The sequence below is a fragment of the Petaurus breviceps genome, unplaced genomic scaffold (assembly GCF_028583685.1).
Source record: "Petaurus breviceps papuanus isolate PSGF00001 unplaced genomic scaffold, PetGlider_PUasm1.0 126, whole genome shotgun sequence".
NCBI lineage: Eukaryota > Metazoa > Chordata > Mammalia > Diprotodontia > Petauridae > Petaurus > Petaurus breviceps.
The window spans coordinates 72,573,139-72,589,858 of NW_027185655.1; the positions used below are offsets into that span (position 1 = coordinate 72,573,139).

Below are 16,720 nucleotides of genomic sequence, written 5' to 3' on the forward strand. Positions count from 1 at the left end.
AGGTCACACAGTTAGTAAATGTTAAGTTTCTGAGGCCAGATTTGAACTCAGGTCCTCCTGATTTCAGAGGCAGTGCTCTTTTCCCTGTGCCTCATAGCTGCCCCAATGAATTTGTAATATAAGAAAGTATTGCCTTATATCTTTATTCACAAGAATCCATGTTCTACCCAAACTATAATGCTTTTTCACATAGGTCACAATGTAAGACTCTTCATGGAGCAAAACTAAGGGCGCTTTTAATTTTTATTTATTTATTTATTTAAATAAAGCAATTGGGGTTAAGTAACTTGCTCAAGGATACACGACCAGTTATTTCTGGGTGTGGTGCTGAGTATCCAAGCCTGGCTTTGATCCAGGTCATCCCGACACTGGAGCCCGTGCTCTTACTCACTGAGCCACCTGGCCACCCCTAAGCAACTGGGGTTAAGTAACTTACTCAAGATTACACAGCCAGGTGTTTCTGGGTGGGTGCTAATGTGTCTGAGCCCGGGATTCGATCTCCAGGTCTTCTCAACACTTCAGCCGGTGCTCTTACTCGCTGTGCTACCTGGCCACCCCTAGCTTTTTATTTTTTAAGATAAGTTATTTAACTGTGAGGAGATGTGATTGAGAATATGAGTTATGAAAATGAAATAAGTATTTCCTAGGCTCAATATTTCCTCGACCTCTTAGTAGATTTTTAATAATGGAAAAGAGTCACAAAACTCTGGTCTCACAGACTTCCCAGCTTTGTGACCTCAAGCAAATAATTTAACCACTGTTGGCCTCAATTTCCTGCAACTATGTCATCTAAACTCAGAGTTGTTAGAAGGATAAAAAAAGGTAATATCTATAAAGTGCTATCCAGACCTCAAAGTTCAATAAAATAGATTTTTTTATTATTGTTGCTATTCTTAACCTTTCTAAGAATAACTTTCCTCAGCTGTAAAATGTAGAGTTGTTGAGAAGGAGGAATTTTCCAAATTACAAAATGTTACAAAGTGTTGAGAGGCAGTTTGAGTAGTAAGCAGTGAATTAGACTCATAATTGACAAGACCTGAGTGTAAGTACTGTCCCAGAAATATACTGGCTAAGAGATCATGGTCACTCAGTGCCCAAGCAATATTTTAATACAGGATTGTTAACTTACATGAGTGTGTGTGTGTGTGTGTGTGTGCATGCTCACATGCATGTGATGGACCTATTTAACATTCGGGTAAAGCCAAAGAATCCCTTCTCCTAATAATGTTTTAAGTTAATTAGATTGATTAATTGATTAAATTATTATTATTATTTATATAATTATTATATAATATATATTATATATGTATATTAAAGAATCCCTTCTCCTAATAATGTTTTAAGTTATTTAGATTGATTGTAAAGAGAACCAATTACATTGAAAAAAAACTATTCTTTTTTTTAAGTTTATAAATTCCATGTAAAAAATATTATTCTAAGACAAGTTCAAGATGCATTGGCAATCTAGAACAGTGAAACGAATTTCCTCACTGAGCATTCCCTACACTGGTAAAATTATAGGTTCAAAAAAGTGTTATACAAAACCACGTCATTGTGTAGTAGTCCCATGCTGCTTGTCTCTAGTTCGTATATTATTTAACAAGGAATTTTAAAAGTAGTGTGATGATTTCTGTTAGACTTCAGACAAGTGGCTGCCTGTGATTTTAGAAGTCCAATAGCTAGGCATGAGCTCTGAATGTTTTTTAGATAGTTATTATACAGAATGACCTGCCTATCAGGTCAGTGAAAATAAGGAAAGCTTGACTGGTTCTAACCTAGAAAGGTATAAAATATGTCAAATGTATGTCTCTCAAGTGTGTGATAAAAATGAATCTTCACTGCTGCTGGCAATATTGTTTCTGACCTCGGAACATTACTGAAGAGAGGCTCATTGAATGCTTTCATTTTCACATAAACTGCTGATTATGAGGCTCAGACATGCCAGATGGCAGCAGCAATGATAAATGGTGTTGATGCTTTAGGTGAAATGAGCTAGTAAAGTCATATTATATTCAGCTGAGGTTTTTAAACATATAATATAATTAAAACTGTTATTCTTTAGCAAAATTTTACAACTACTTTCTTTAACAATGTGTCAGATGGAAAGACTGATATATATGCTCATCCCAGTTGAGGTTATTTATTTTTCCTTGTGTATTTGGGAGCAGAGACCACAACTTATTTTGCTTTGTGTCCCCTCCTGCTAAGCATTTACCTTACATGTAAGTGGGATTCAATAATAAATAATGGATGAAACTAAATGAATAAATGCATTAGAAATAAATAGTGGCAAATGAATATAAAGTCATATGAGGGAAGGGATTATCAGCATCTGTATTTTATATCTGTAGTCATATCTGTAGTTTATAAAAAAAAAAAAACAATGACCCTTGTAAAAGAAGCATTGTAATATTATCTTGAAAGACATAGAAAGTCAGAAATGCAGATGGGCCACACAACTACTCAAAATGAAAGATTACAAATGGACAGACTGAATAGTATGTTGTTAGACACAGAATGCCAATAGAACTAAGAGAAGGGCTTCTTAAGTTTGGGTCCATGGACTATATTTTCACATTTTGATAACTAAATTTTATAACTCATTTCTTTGTAACCATATACATTTTATTTTAAACATTTAAAAATATTTTCTGAGAAGGGGTCTATAGACTTCACCATATAGGAAAAGGAGTCCATGCCAGAGAAAAGTTTAGGAACACCTGAGTGAGAGGAACACCATTCAAATCCATAAGCGGCATTTGAGCACCTACAATGTGCCAGACAATATGTTAAGCATGGGAAATACAAAGATCCCAAAATAGTTCATGCCCATAAGCATCTTACACTCAACTGGAAGAAATTAGTGTGCACACAGATAAATGAAAATATATACAAATTAAAGAAGAAGTAATTTGGGGGCACTTAGGGGAGATATTAACAATTGGTGATTTAGAAAAACTCTCAGATAGGAAGTGATGGTACTTTGGATAACTTTTGTCAGGAGCTAGAGATAACAAGAGTCAGAGTAGAATGGGGAGAATATCCTAGACATGAAAACAATCTATCCAAAAAAATGAGGGAGGAGATGGAATTTCAAGTATGAAGACTAGAAAGCAGACCAACTTTTGAGGAGTAATAGGAAATCAGTCTATGAAAATAAACTGGGACTAGAATTTGAAATGTATTAAATGCCAAAAGGAGAATATATATTTTATCTTAGTGTCAGTAGGAAGACAAAGAAACTTCTCAACAGGGGAAATAATTTCAGTTTGGGAGCTCTATTGCTCAGGGGAGAGCCTGGAGGGTTGTCTCTATAGGAGTGCAGGAAATGAGATTAATGCACACAATTATGAGGATATGATAGACTAGGCTTTGAAACTGATTGGATATTCAAAGGGGTGAGAGATAACAATCAGTGATGTCTGTGAAGTAGCAAACCTCAGTTACTGGAAACAGCATGGGGTAAAGGATAAAATAGGGAAATTAAGGAGAGGTTTGTGTTTCAAGAGAAAGACACTAAGTAATTTTGGACATATTGAGTCTTAAAAGCTATGGGACACTCAGTTGCACTGCATTTGAATGCATGCATGGATTGTAATATGCGTTGATGGAGATGATAGCTGCTAAAGTATTGAATTCAGTGATGGATGGCTAACTGAAAGCCAGCATGATTCTGGACCCAGATTGTTTGAATTCACACATGCTTGAGAGGCAGTTTAGACATGTATCAGAGGCTAACTTTGAAGGAGGTTGTTATAAGCAGGTTGGGTATACACCCAAAAGGAATACTCAAATTAGGAAGACAGATATCTACTATGGTTATGTCTGAAACTTTTCTATGTAAATTGGAAAATGGAGAAAGAAGGTCTTAAAATCTCATTCAATGGTCTGTTTTTCATGATAGGTATTGCAGCTATTTTTCTCCCAGTTTTAATCCTATTTGTGTTTATTCTAGCCAAATAAACTTTCTTTTATTTATAGATCATTCTCTTCAGACAATATCTACAAGACTCAATGACAGGTTGGGATGTTTTTTATGATGTGTACATGCACACATACAATTAAGGGTTTTAAAACATATAAAATAATTAAAATTTCTGCAGAACAGTTTAGCATACACTTATGAAATACTCATATCATAAAGACTTTTCTGAGTTGCACTGTTGCTTGCAACACAAGCTCCCCCTTAGATATTTCTCTTGCCCACACTCTTTTCCGGGCTAAAATGAATTGGGGTAAAAAAAAAAAAACAACTAAATTTTTCATAACAAGCAGAAGACATTTATAACCAAAACTCAGAGAAAATGTGTAAGAATATTTATTTTGACACATAATAGTAGATAAAACATTGGAATTGGACCAGGAAGACCTGGAATCAAATGTTGACTCTGATTTCAGGTGACTGTGTGACCTTGATCAAGTCACTTAACTTCAGTGACTCTCACTTTCCTCATCTGTAAAATGAAGGCATTTGTCTAGATGCTCTTTAGAGTTCCTTTCAGCACTCAATTTATGATTCAGTGGTCCTAAGCATTCTGGTTAAATTTCAAGTGTATTCCATGAAGGAACTCACAGTGTTCATATTCCCTTACTAATTTTTCACCTGACCTATATGATAGAGACATAGATTTCCTTGGTATGCCTGTGAAAGTTCCTATGAATCCAGGAGGTATTATTTCTTCCCAAAAAGTGAAATAAGAAATAATGATCAATTTATTTGTCAAACTCATCATTCAAGAAAAGGATTATTTCTTCAAGTTCCACCAGAGAAGAAATATGATTTTCTTTACTCTTTATTCCCCTCTCAAGAGAATCATGCCTCTTGCTAAGTACTGAGGTTCTAAATATGGAATATGTTTTCATTTTGGGATGATTAAAATAAAGACAATGAATTTCCAGTGGTCTGAGGAACTACCCTTCCTAGGCACTTGAGAAAACCACAGCAAGTCTGTAAGTGTACACTCCTTTCAGATAATTAGACTGGTGGAACTGTGCTTGTGAATTTAATGAAGTTAATATGATGTTATGTAGGATGTAATTTATATAAGTCTAAACCTTTATTTTAGAAGAAAAAAAGAAAAAGATTCTTTAAGGATTCAGAGGCATAATTTTGGTATCAATGCTTTACACAATGAAATGTGTATTTCAGCCTATTGGGAACAATTATTGCCATTCAGCCAGAGTTAATAGCTTGTACTAGCAAAACATGTTTTTCCCCTTTTACAATAATTATAATTAGCATTTAATCCATATTATGTTAAAGTACACACCAAAAGAGAACACAGAACTTTGATCCTGCTTTTGTCAATAATAAGAAATCCTGAGGAAGAGACCAAAAAATGAATGTTAAACTTAAATATCAAAAGACTCATGTTTAAGAATAAAAAAGATTGACATTTCCTTAAGAGTGAAGTTTTATTCTCTGCTAACCTGATTGTAACTGGGCCACTGTGAATTTCTAGAGGTGATGAATCAGGTTTATTTCCAGGATTTATTCCCCAGGTTGCAGATTTCACTATATAACTGTCCAAAGGATTTCAAACCATGTGAGAGAACAAGGCAGTGTAACTCAATTTTAATTGAGATATCTAAAACCACCTTGGAAGGGAGGAATCAAAAGTGTAGAGAAAAGGAAGGGATTACCCTGAGTTCACTCAAATTCTTCTCCAAAAATTTTTAAACAATACTTCAAAAAAAGGTTCTAGAGAGGCAGAACCTATAAAATGATAGTGAGAAACAATTTTTCAGCCCAAGACAACTTAGAAGGTCAGCTGGAGGGGTAGCTAGATGGCATAGTGAATAGAGCACCAGCCCTGGAGTCAGGAGGACCTGAGTTAAAATCTGACCTCTGACACTTAACACTTACTATCTATGTGACAAGCCATGGGCAAGCCATTTATCCACAATTTCTCTACCCTCCAAAAAAATCAGCTGGAAAGGTCTGAGGTGCCAGGGTTTGAAGTATAGTCCAACATAGGTCCTTCCTGGGAGCAGTCCTTGCCCCAGTAAACCTGTAGCAGACCTGGAAGGCAACTTTGCCATTGACTGTAAGGGCAGTTTCTGGACTTCTCAGTCCACAGATAACAAGGAAGTCAGAAGGACATTGCTAGGTAAAAGGGTGCATGACTTTATATAGTCATTTGGCATAGTTCCAAATTGATCTACATAATAGGTGAATCAGCTTACAACTCCATCAACAGCAAATTAGTGTCCCCATTTTCCCATATTCCATCCAGAATTTGTTATTTTACTTTTATGTCATATTAGCCAATCTGATTGTTATGGAGTAATACCTCAGAATTGTTTAAAATAGCTTTTCTTTAATCCGCAGTGATTTAGGGCATTTTATGCGATTATACATAGCTTTGATTATTTAATCTGAAAACTACCTGTTCATATCCTTCAACCTTTTATCAGTTGAGAAGTGCCTCTTATTTTTATAATTTGACTCAGTTCTCTATAAGTTTGAGATATAAAACCTACTTTTAAAAAAAATTGTGATTACTGTGTTTGTCTTTCCTGTCTATTTTTTCTCCAAATGTATCCTACTCTCTCTCCTTTTACCCTGTCCATACTCAAAAGTCTTTTGCTTCAGACTACTCTCTGACTACTGGAGTCCTAACAGAACTGCCCTCAGCCCCAATATCCAAACTTCACTACAGGCCCACTGTATCTACCAAACGGCCCCTAACCCCCGCCAAAACCCCCGCCAATGTCCTAAGTTATGCCTCACTGTTCACTAGAACAACAAGTGTGTTCCTGAACTCTTAGTTCCCAAAGGAAAATACAGGCACACCCATGTGATAGAAACTTATCATGCCTTCCCCCCCTCCCCTGGCAGACCCTTTCCCACAAGAACAGGTGTGTAATCACAATTCCATCATCCATTTAGTCGAAGACTGGAGCACAATACCTGACTATCCATCTTGACCAGACAAGGTCACAATAGCTAGCATATCTGAAAACAGCACCACCAGGATGTAGAGGAGGATACTTGACCACCTTATCATAGAAAGGGCCGACCCCATGTTAGCGCATGTGCAGTGATAGTAAAAGGCTGACCTGGAGTGAACCTATGACATAAAGTGTATTATAATATCATTACCATAATAGATATGCCCCCTAATTGTATGTATTATGGGTAACCACATGTGCAGTTAAATTAAGGACAACACCCATCCTCCGTTACCTAATCCCTCAACATACCCCTCCTATCAATCATGTTCCCATAATTGTATGAAAATCTTGATTGTGTAATAAGCATCATATTCTCTCTAAAATTTTGTGTCTTGCCTTACAGAGGGGCTATTTTTCTCAAAAGGACTTAGCCACCTGCTAGAGCGTGAAAAATCAGAACTTTAATAATTCTTTCCAACTGGCTTGGAATCAGCCTGAATCTTCGTAATTCTTTAGACATGGCCTGCCAAAACCCTACTAAAACTTCATCACCATCTTTCCCAATTTTTCCTGACTTCTATCAGCCCTGCCTTTCTCTTATCCCTTTCTCTTCCTACTTTAGAGATTTTTATTTCCAACTGACTATTTATGTTCTTCCCCCTTTGAGCCTATTCCTCTGAGAGTAAGGTTCATGTGCTCTACCCTCTCCAGATCTTCCTCCCCATTGTAAAAGCTTTTTTGTGCCTCTTTTATATGAGGTAATTTGCCCCATCATATCTCTCTGTTTCACCATAGTAATTTTCTATGGTCAGGATATTTTTGTCATTGCTGTTGTTGTTCTTACTCATTTTTCTAGTATACTTTTTGACTTTTAACTTTATGCTAAGGTAGATCTCTCCTTCCAAAATGTAGAAATAACTATCCTAAACTTCGGGTATTTTGTGCAGCTATTTTCAGAGATCTTCTAGAGACCTATAAGTTTTCAGTTCTTCCAAGGTGGCATTATCTAATGGGGAGTGTGTTTACTACTCTCCTGACCTATGTTCTTGACTGTGAGTAACCATAGGCAGTATTTCTAGCTGTGGAACTATGACTCAAGTCCCTACTTCTCTGTGGCTACAAAGTATGGTGTGCTAATGCTCCTCTTTGCCTTGTGACTGAGACACAGGAATGTGACTCAGATATGAAGATGGATAATACAACGGAATCCTGCCCCCGATGCCAAAAAATGGACCTATAACAAGCTGTCTGATGCCCTTTGTGTTTCTGGGTTGAGAAGTGCAGAAGCTGCCACTATAGCGAATGACTCAGTCACACACAAGTTCTGCTGCTGTTTTACATGAACACAGCTTGCACCCAGGTGGGACCTGTGTGACTGTGCTTCCTTTTCACCCTGCTATCACAGAATTTTCTTGTTGACCTTCTAAGTTGTCTTAGACCAGCCCAGAAATGCCACTACTAGGTCTATACCCCCAAGAATTAAAAAAAGGAAACTGACCTATAACTACACAAATATTTATGGTAGCTCTTTTCATGATTATAAAGATTTGCAAATTGATGGAATGATGCAAATGTGAGGCTTTTTTGTGAATTTTTTCTATTGATGTAAATTTGATCAAACAAATGCAATAAATACACACACACATAATGGGACACAACATTTCAAGAATTAAGGAGGATAATGTAAAACTTCATTAATTTAACCTGACCTTCAATATCACCATTCTCTTAGAGGCAACTAGGTCACACAGTGGCTAGTATACTAGACCTACTGTCAGTAAGACCTAAATTCAAATTCAATCTCAGATATTTGCTATCTGTGTGACCTTAAAAATGTCCCTTAACTTTTGTCTTCTTCAGTTTCATCTTCTGTAAAATGAAGGAATAATGCTGTGAGGATAAAATGAGAAATACGTGTAAGACACTTAGCAAGTATCTGTACATAGTAGGTAGTTAAAAATGTTTCTTTCCTTGTTATTGGGCTCAAAAATTTTTATTAAGGGTAGAAGCACAACCTTCCCTCATCTCCAACTTCCATCTTCCCCAATCCATGTAAAAATGTGACAAAGAAACTTTGGAGATGCAGAACCAACAAAATGACACAGAGAAGCTAACCTCCCTCTGAGAACAGCCCAGCAGGCAAGAAGGAATCCAGCAAAGCACTCTGGGAGCCTAGCCCAGCCCCACTCCTAGGTTTTAGCCCAAGGACAGGCCTGACCAGCCAGAGGTACTCCAAATAAGCAGCAGCTGTGGCCCTTTGCAGGTTTATCAACACATAGATGCGAAGGACAAAGTGAGAGGTCAGTGCAGTCTGGAATTTGGAACCAGTAAGTGGGAGTGCTTGGCTTTTACCCCCAGGGCGAGAAGCCTCTGAGAGGCCAGCACAGCCAATGCCATGTCGCAGCTTCAGCTCCCGCCTGCAGTGTAGGGGGACCAGGCACCAGTCTGGGAGGTAATATCTCTCACTTTAACCTGCTTGGATCTGGATTGCAGTCTAGGGTGGAGGTCCTGGGGAGTGTGTCCAGCTTGCCAGAGCATGTGGAGACCTCAGAAGGCACCCATCTAATATCTTCAGCAGCTGAGAAAACCCCAGCATTTGGGATGAAAGCTACCCTGTCTGGTGGCAGAGTCCTAGTGTGGCAAAAAGCACGAAAGTCAAGGAATTGAGTGGCAAAATGATCAGGCAAAGGAAACAAAGCAGACAGAAGATTCCAACATTACATTCCTCTTTTGGGGACAAAAACAAGCAAAGAATGGAACAGGAGGAAAACAGTGAAGTCAGAACTCCTGCACCAAAAGCTTCAAAGGAAAATACAAACTGGTTACAGGCCATAGAGGACCTTAAGAAGTAGATAAGAGAAGTGGAGGAAAAATTTGGAAGAGAAATGAGAACAATGAAAGAAAATTATGAAATGAGCCGGAATGAGGAAAACAGCCGGAATGAGGAAAATAATACCTTAAAAAACAGACTGACTTAAATGGCAAAGGAGGCTCAAAAAGGCAATGAGGAGAAGAATGCCTTAAAAAGCCGAATTTGCCAGATGGAAAAAGAATCTCAAAAGCTGAATGAGGAGAATCATGGCTTCAGAATTAGATTGGAGCAAATGGAAGCTAATGACTTTATGAGAAATCAAGATGCTGTTAAACAGATCCAAACAAATGAAAGAATGGAAGGCAATGTGAAATATTTCATGGGAAAAACGACTGAACTGGAAAATATATCCAGGAGAGATAATCCAAAAATTATTGGACTACCTTAAAGCCATGACCAAAGTAAGACCCTGGAATTCATCCTCCAGGAAGTTCTCAAAGAAAACTTCCCTGATGTTTTAGTACCAGAGGTTAAAATAGAGGTTGAAAGAATCCACCCATCACCTCCTGAAAAACATACCAAAAAAGAAAACCCCTAGGAATATAATAGCCAGGTTCCAGAATTCTGTGATAGTAATGGCATTTAAAGATTCCCCTGTATTGGCTTGGTTTTTCAAATTGATTGCGTTAAAACCCAGAGCTTGTTAATCCCACCTGTGGGATGGACTTGTTGAAGTGAAAAGAAAGTCCTGAACTGGGAGGAGCTGGTGATGTAGATTTGGAGAGACACAATAGAGAGGCAGAAGAACTTTTTGGAAGCAGCACCTCGTGGAGGCAGAGAGAGAGAGACTGAGAAGGATTGCTGGGGGACACTTTGAATTGCCCTGGCCTTTTGAGACCTGCCCCCGGAGCTGCCAAGGACTGAGGAGACATGGCTGTTTTGCTGGTACTTTCTGTGTCTGTTTTGATGTTGTTTTGCCAGATTTGTCCACTGGTGAAAGACAGTCCTTTTGTTGAAGAAGTCTTGGAACCTGGCTGTTGGCTAAGAGCTCCTGAGACTGTCCTGCAGACAGAGAGTGAATACTGTCCACTGGGGAAGGACTGTGCTGTTGTTTCAGGGGTCTGGGAACCTTTCTGTTGGTTCAGAAGCCCTGAAGAAGGATTTTCTTGTTGTATGTTTACAGAAATCCTGGGAGAGGGTTTTGCTAATGTTTTCAGGGGTTCTAGGACTGTTCTACAGACAGAGGATGAATTAATGAAGAGACTGGCAATGTATTTTGTGGCCTTGCTAAGCCTTGTCTCCCCAGGAACTAAGATTGCTGAGAACTTGCCTAGTGTCAAGATGAAGAAAAGACCTCCATTTGGGTATTAAGTGCTGTGCTTAAACTTGATGTAACTCTGGGGTAGATTCAATTGTGATCCAGGGGTGGGGAACTTTTGACCTTTTTGTGTTCTATGGTTGAACAAATGAATGTACTTTACTTAGATTGGAAACTAATCTCCATTTGAGAAGAGGGGCTTTGTGGTGGACTAAATGAAGGTACAGCCTAGGGGTGGAGTAGTATTTAGAACAGGGACTTTGTAATTGATTGAATGATTGGAAGGTCCTGGGGTGGGGTAGTACTTGGAGATTATTTAATCACCCTTAGTAAATGCTGTATTTTGAATGATGTCATGTTTTGACCTTCTCTGTTCTTGGTTTATCACTGAATAAAATGGAGAGCACCTATGCTGGTATTCTGAACTTTGGGAAGTTGCCTTTCCTTGGCATTATATTACAAATTCCCAGATTAAGGAAAGAATATTACAAGCAGCCAGGAAAAAACAATTTGAATATTGTGGAAACACAATCAGGATAACACAGGATATTGCAGCTTCTACACTGAGGGATCGAAGGCCTTGGAATATGATATTTCGGAGGTCAAAGGAGCTGGGATTAAAACAAAGAGTCACCTACCCAGCAAAACTGAGTATTATTTTTCAGGGGAAAATATGGTCATTGAGTGGAATAGAGGATTTTCAAGCATTCTTGCTGAAAATACAAGAGTTGAATAGAAAATTTGACATTCATATAAAAGAAGCAAGAGAAGCATGAGAAGGTAGAGGGAAAAGAAATCATAATAAACTTATCAAAGTTGAACTGTTACCATTCCTACCTGGAAAAAACAATAATTTTAACTCATGAAACTTTTCTCTATAGTTGAACGGATTAGAAATATATGCATATATGTATATATGAGGGTATATTGGCATATGAATATATATATGAATGTGTATATATATATATATATATATATATTTACAGGTATACATAGATAGAGGGCATAGGATCAATTTAACAGGAAAGGATGATACTTAAAAGGTGAAATTAAGAGGTGAGAGGAATATAATGAGAGGAGATGGGGAGAGAAAGAATGGGGTAAACTATCTCATACATAAGAAGCAAGGGAAAATGGTTACAATTGAGGGGAAGAATAGGAAGGCAAAAGAGAATGGGTCAACCTTATTCCCATTGAATCTGGCTTGAAGAGGGAGTGAAATACACACTAAATAGGGTACCTCACCCTCCAGGATAGTAGGGGGGGGGAAGGGGATGAGATAGGGGATGATGGAAGGGCGGGCAGGTTGGAGGGTAGAGAAATTGGAAGCAGCCACTTTTGAAAAATGATGGGATCAAAGTAGAGAATAGAACAAGTGGGAGTTGGGATAGGAGGGAGGAAAATATAGTCCGTCTTTTACAATATATCTACTATGTTATTATTTTGCATTAGCCACACATGTACAACCTGTACTGAACTGCTTATCTTCCCAGTAATGGGTGACAAGGAAGGAAGGGAATGAATCTGGAATTGAAAGTTTTAAAACCATATATTCAAATATATATTTGTATATAAAACAATAATAATTTTTATTTAGAGTAGGGGTTCCTAAAAGTTTTTTTTGTGTCCTGGTCCCTTTTCCAAATCTGATGAGATCTAGGGACTCCTTTTTAGAATATTATTAAATTAATTAAATAAAATATATAATGTTACAAAGGTAATCAATTACAATAAAACATAATTATCAGCATGTTAAAAAAAAAAGTTCATAAATCCCAGGTCAAGCACCCCAGTTTTGGAGCTCTTCTCTATACTATTCCTTCAAAAAGAAATGTTTCTCAAATTAATGATTAAAATTTAAGAGTTTTTTTTTCCTATAAAATAGACCAGGAATTACAAGCACTCTACTTTAAAAGGTTTAGAAAAGTATAAATTGCTTACTTACCTCCTGGGTGGGAGTTCATTTGGTTTTGTTTGGATGAAATGAATAAACATTTAGCTTTCTTAGAGTTCACAAAACTATAGATTTAGACCAGTAAGTTCATCCCCCTTATTTTTCAGAAGAGAAAACTGAGAACTGGAGACATGAAGTGAGTTACTGAAGGTCACATAAATATTAAACATCACATTTGGATCTAGGTCCCCTCAATCCAGATTTGCTGCTACTTTCACTGTACCAAGTTGGCAATAAGTTCATATAATCACATAATTTTGATGATCTTTTGCAGTAAACTGAGCTGCCTAATAGTTCCCTGACTCAGCAAAACTTTCATTCTTTTAAAAAAAAGCTTCACTATTATCTCATTTCCTGGAACCCAGAAGACTAATATTGCTGACATTTTAAATTCCAATTCTTTGGGAAAAATAGACCTTGCAAATCTTCTAGTTATATTAATTAAATGGAAAGCTGACTTCTCCATAGAGGAGAGAGTGGCTGTAGAGTTAAAAAAGCATTAGCTGTCAATTATTCACTTTTTTTTCTAAAAGCTCAAGTAACATAATGCATTGTGATCTGCAGCAGTAATTGAGAACCACCAGATGGCACTCTTACAGGGCTAGATGGATGATCCTAAACTTGGAACCTAGGATGTTTTACTGTATGAACTGCTGCAACATTTTTGCAACCTGAAAGGTTCTGGTTTGGGTAATCCTTCCAGATTATTAAAGAGGAGGAAGTAGTTTTGCTAAATTTTTGCTCCTTGATTCTATGCTGTTTCATTTCTTTCAAATTGCTAATGAAACAATACAATAAATACAGTGATGACATTCTTTCATCACTGGTCACAATGATAAAATATTATGTATGTATTCAAATTTGTAAATATAACATATTGCATGTGTCCCATTTCATCAAAGCCATCAATCATCCCATTATGCAATTGGGATAGAAAGACATAAATAAAACAATTCCAGTTCTCAAGAAACTTTCAAAAAAGATTTGGGAGAGGGAAACATTTTTAAATTTTAATAAATTTCTTATTCCAATTACAAAAATAAAATAAGTTTTCAGGAAAAAGAGTGAAAAGTATGAAACTACTAAACCTCTTTTCTGATTTCATATTTACCTCTAAAATCATGATTCCTTTAAAAAAATGTTTTAAATAGTCAATGACATTTGAGAAATGTTATAGAATATTAGAAAAAAACAGTAAAGAAATATGAAACTCAAGTTCTAGTATCAATTTTGCCCCTAAGCAGGTATTTAAACCAAGACATGCCACTTTTGTGGACCTCAAATTTCCTCTTCAGAAAAATGAGAAAGCTTGACTGGATGTTCTGTATGATATCTTTCAGAACTGTGACTTTCATCCTTAATTTCTTGTTTAAAGCCTTTTGCTCTTAGTAATTTTGTGGCTTGGAGATAGTGAATTATAATATTTCAAAGTAATATGTAAAATATGAATTTTCCTATAGACTGAGATATTCCTTACATGATTTTTACAGCAGTTATAAATCTCAGAATAATAGAGTTCATAATGAAATTTTTGAAAAACTCAACTTTGCAAGGCTACTTTTCAATGCTTTCTATTGCCAAATAAAATCTTATTAAGACAGTAATTTTTAAAAAGGACACAGATTTCTCAAATTCTTCTATCTAATTTTATCTGACAGGAACTAGCAAGAAGAATAACCAAAGTACCTACATTTTCCTCAAAAATAATGATGCTCTGCAAATAACATTCTATATATCCATATTAGAATACCATAGCTTTAATTGTACAAAAAAATTGTCCTTTGCCATCATGTTAACTTCGATCTCTAAGCACCACTACAAAAAGACAAAAATTGTAAGACGTAAAACAAACAAACAAAAAAGTATTGAGGGCCATTTAGGGTTAGAGAAAAAATAAGATAAGATGTTTGCTTACACATGTATATTTGGGAGGTGAGCTTATTCTCCTACAAAGTAAATGCATGATTGCAAGGTGGGCATTATTTTCCTCCTGTGGAATTCCCAAATTTATACTTTTATTGGTGGCAATTGCAAGTCCAGAATTCTGTGTTAGTAGGAAAAATTGACAAAATAGATGATTATTTGGATAATTCAGGAAAAGTATTCTTTCAACTATTGAAAGATCCCAGTAATTGTGGCTTCATGCAACCATGTAACCAAAAGACCAAGTCATTGCTAAAATAAAGAGGAACCAAAAACTTAAAAAAAAAAGCTAGGAACTTAAAATAATAATTACCTATTATCATGTATAAAATATAAACTCTTACACTTGAAATTTAAGATTTTCAAAAGTTTGGCCATAATCTACTCTTTTAACTTTCCTATGATCCAGGCCAAGTATACTACTAATGACTGCCACCGCCCCAACTTCCTTGCATGATGTTTCAAGGAAGAATACACCCCTTCATTTCTCTCTTTCAGAATTTTAATCTGCTTTTAAAAAGGTTTATGTTTATTTTTAGTTTACAACATTCATTTCCACAAAGGTCCTATCAGGAATTCCAAAGACCAGGATGGCAGAGTGAACCTCACCTGCTCCAAACCACTCTTCTGACCCTGAAAACATAGTAACTCTTGCCCTTGGGGAAAAACCTCTACAGTAAAGGATTGGGATCACTAGAGGAAGGGCATGGCTAGGGCCCTGCCTCAAAATGGGTAGAAAGCAGACTACAAAGACAAGGACTATGGAGTCCTACTATCCTCAGAGGGAGGAAACAAACTCAGAGGGAGACAATGTGGACTCCACAGCCACAGCTGGAACTTCAACAGGGAATGGGTCCCAAGCACACAAAACTCTCCTAGATGAGATCAAAAGGAACTTTGAAAACCAAATGATAGAGATAGAAGACAAAATCAATAATTCTCTCAAAACCAAAATAGCAGAATTAGAAAAACAATATAATAAATAAAATATCGCTCTAAAAAGAAAAATGTATGATATGGAAAAGGAGCTCCAGAAATTAACCAAGGAAAATGATTTGCTATAAACTAGAATCTACCAAATTGAAAAAAAAATAACTCTATGAGGAACCAAGAATTAGTCAAACAAAACAAAAAGAATGAAAAATTAGAAAAACAGGTAAAATACCTCAAAGAAAAAATGACTGACCTGGAAAATAGATCCAGGAGAGATATTCTGAGCACCATAGGCCTACCAAAAAAATCATGATGAAAAAATGAGTCTGGACACATTCTTCAAGAGCTCATTAAGGAAAACTGCCTGAGATACTAGAACTTGAGGGTAAAATAGAAATTGAGAGAATCCCCCCCTCTGAACTTGATAAATCCAAACTCTAAATAAACAAGAAAAAAGTTAAGGAGGTGAACTGAATTTTAGAGAGGATAGGTATGATAGATCTCTGGAGAAAATTGAATGGGGATAAAAAGAAATATACTTTCTTCTCAGTGGTTCATTGCACATACGCAGAAATTGACTACATTCTAGGGCATAAAAACTTCACAATTCTCTGCAGTAAGGCAGAAATATTAAATGCATCCTTCTCAGATGATGATGCAATAAAAATTATATGCAATAAAGGGCCATGGAAAGACAGACTGAAAACTAATTGGAAATTAAACAATTTAATCCTAAAGAATGAGTGGGTCAAACAAGAAATTATAGAAACAATAAGTAATTTCATTCAAGAGAATGATAATAAAGAGAGAACATACCAAAATTTGTTGGATACCTTAAAGGCAGTTCTTAGAGGAAGTTTTATATCCTTGAGTTCATACATGA

General features: G+C 36.5%; 1 long non-coding RNA gene across 1 annotated transcript in view; it reads right to left on the bottom strand.

The window, feature by feature from the left end:
* Positions 1-13,255, bottom strand: part of LOC138170501 (uncharacterized) — a 38,718-nt gene extending 25,463 nt beyond the window's left edge. Inside the window, exon 1 of the long non-coding RNA XR_011170639.1 lies at positions 12,973-13,255. This is a non-coding gene — a long non-coding RNA (uncharacterized lncRNA). The remainder of the gene's footprint in view (positions 1-12,972) is intronic.
* Between the last annotated feature and the right edge of the window lie 3,465 nt (positions 13,256-16,720).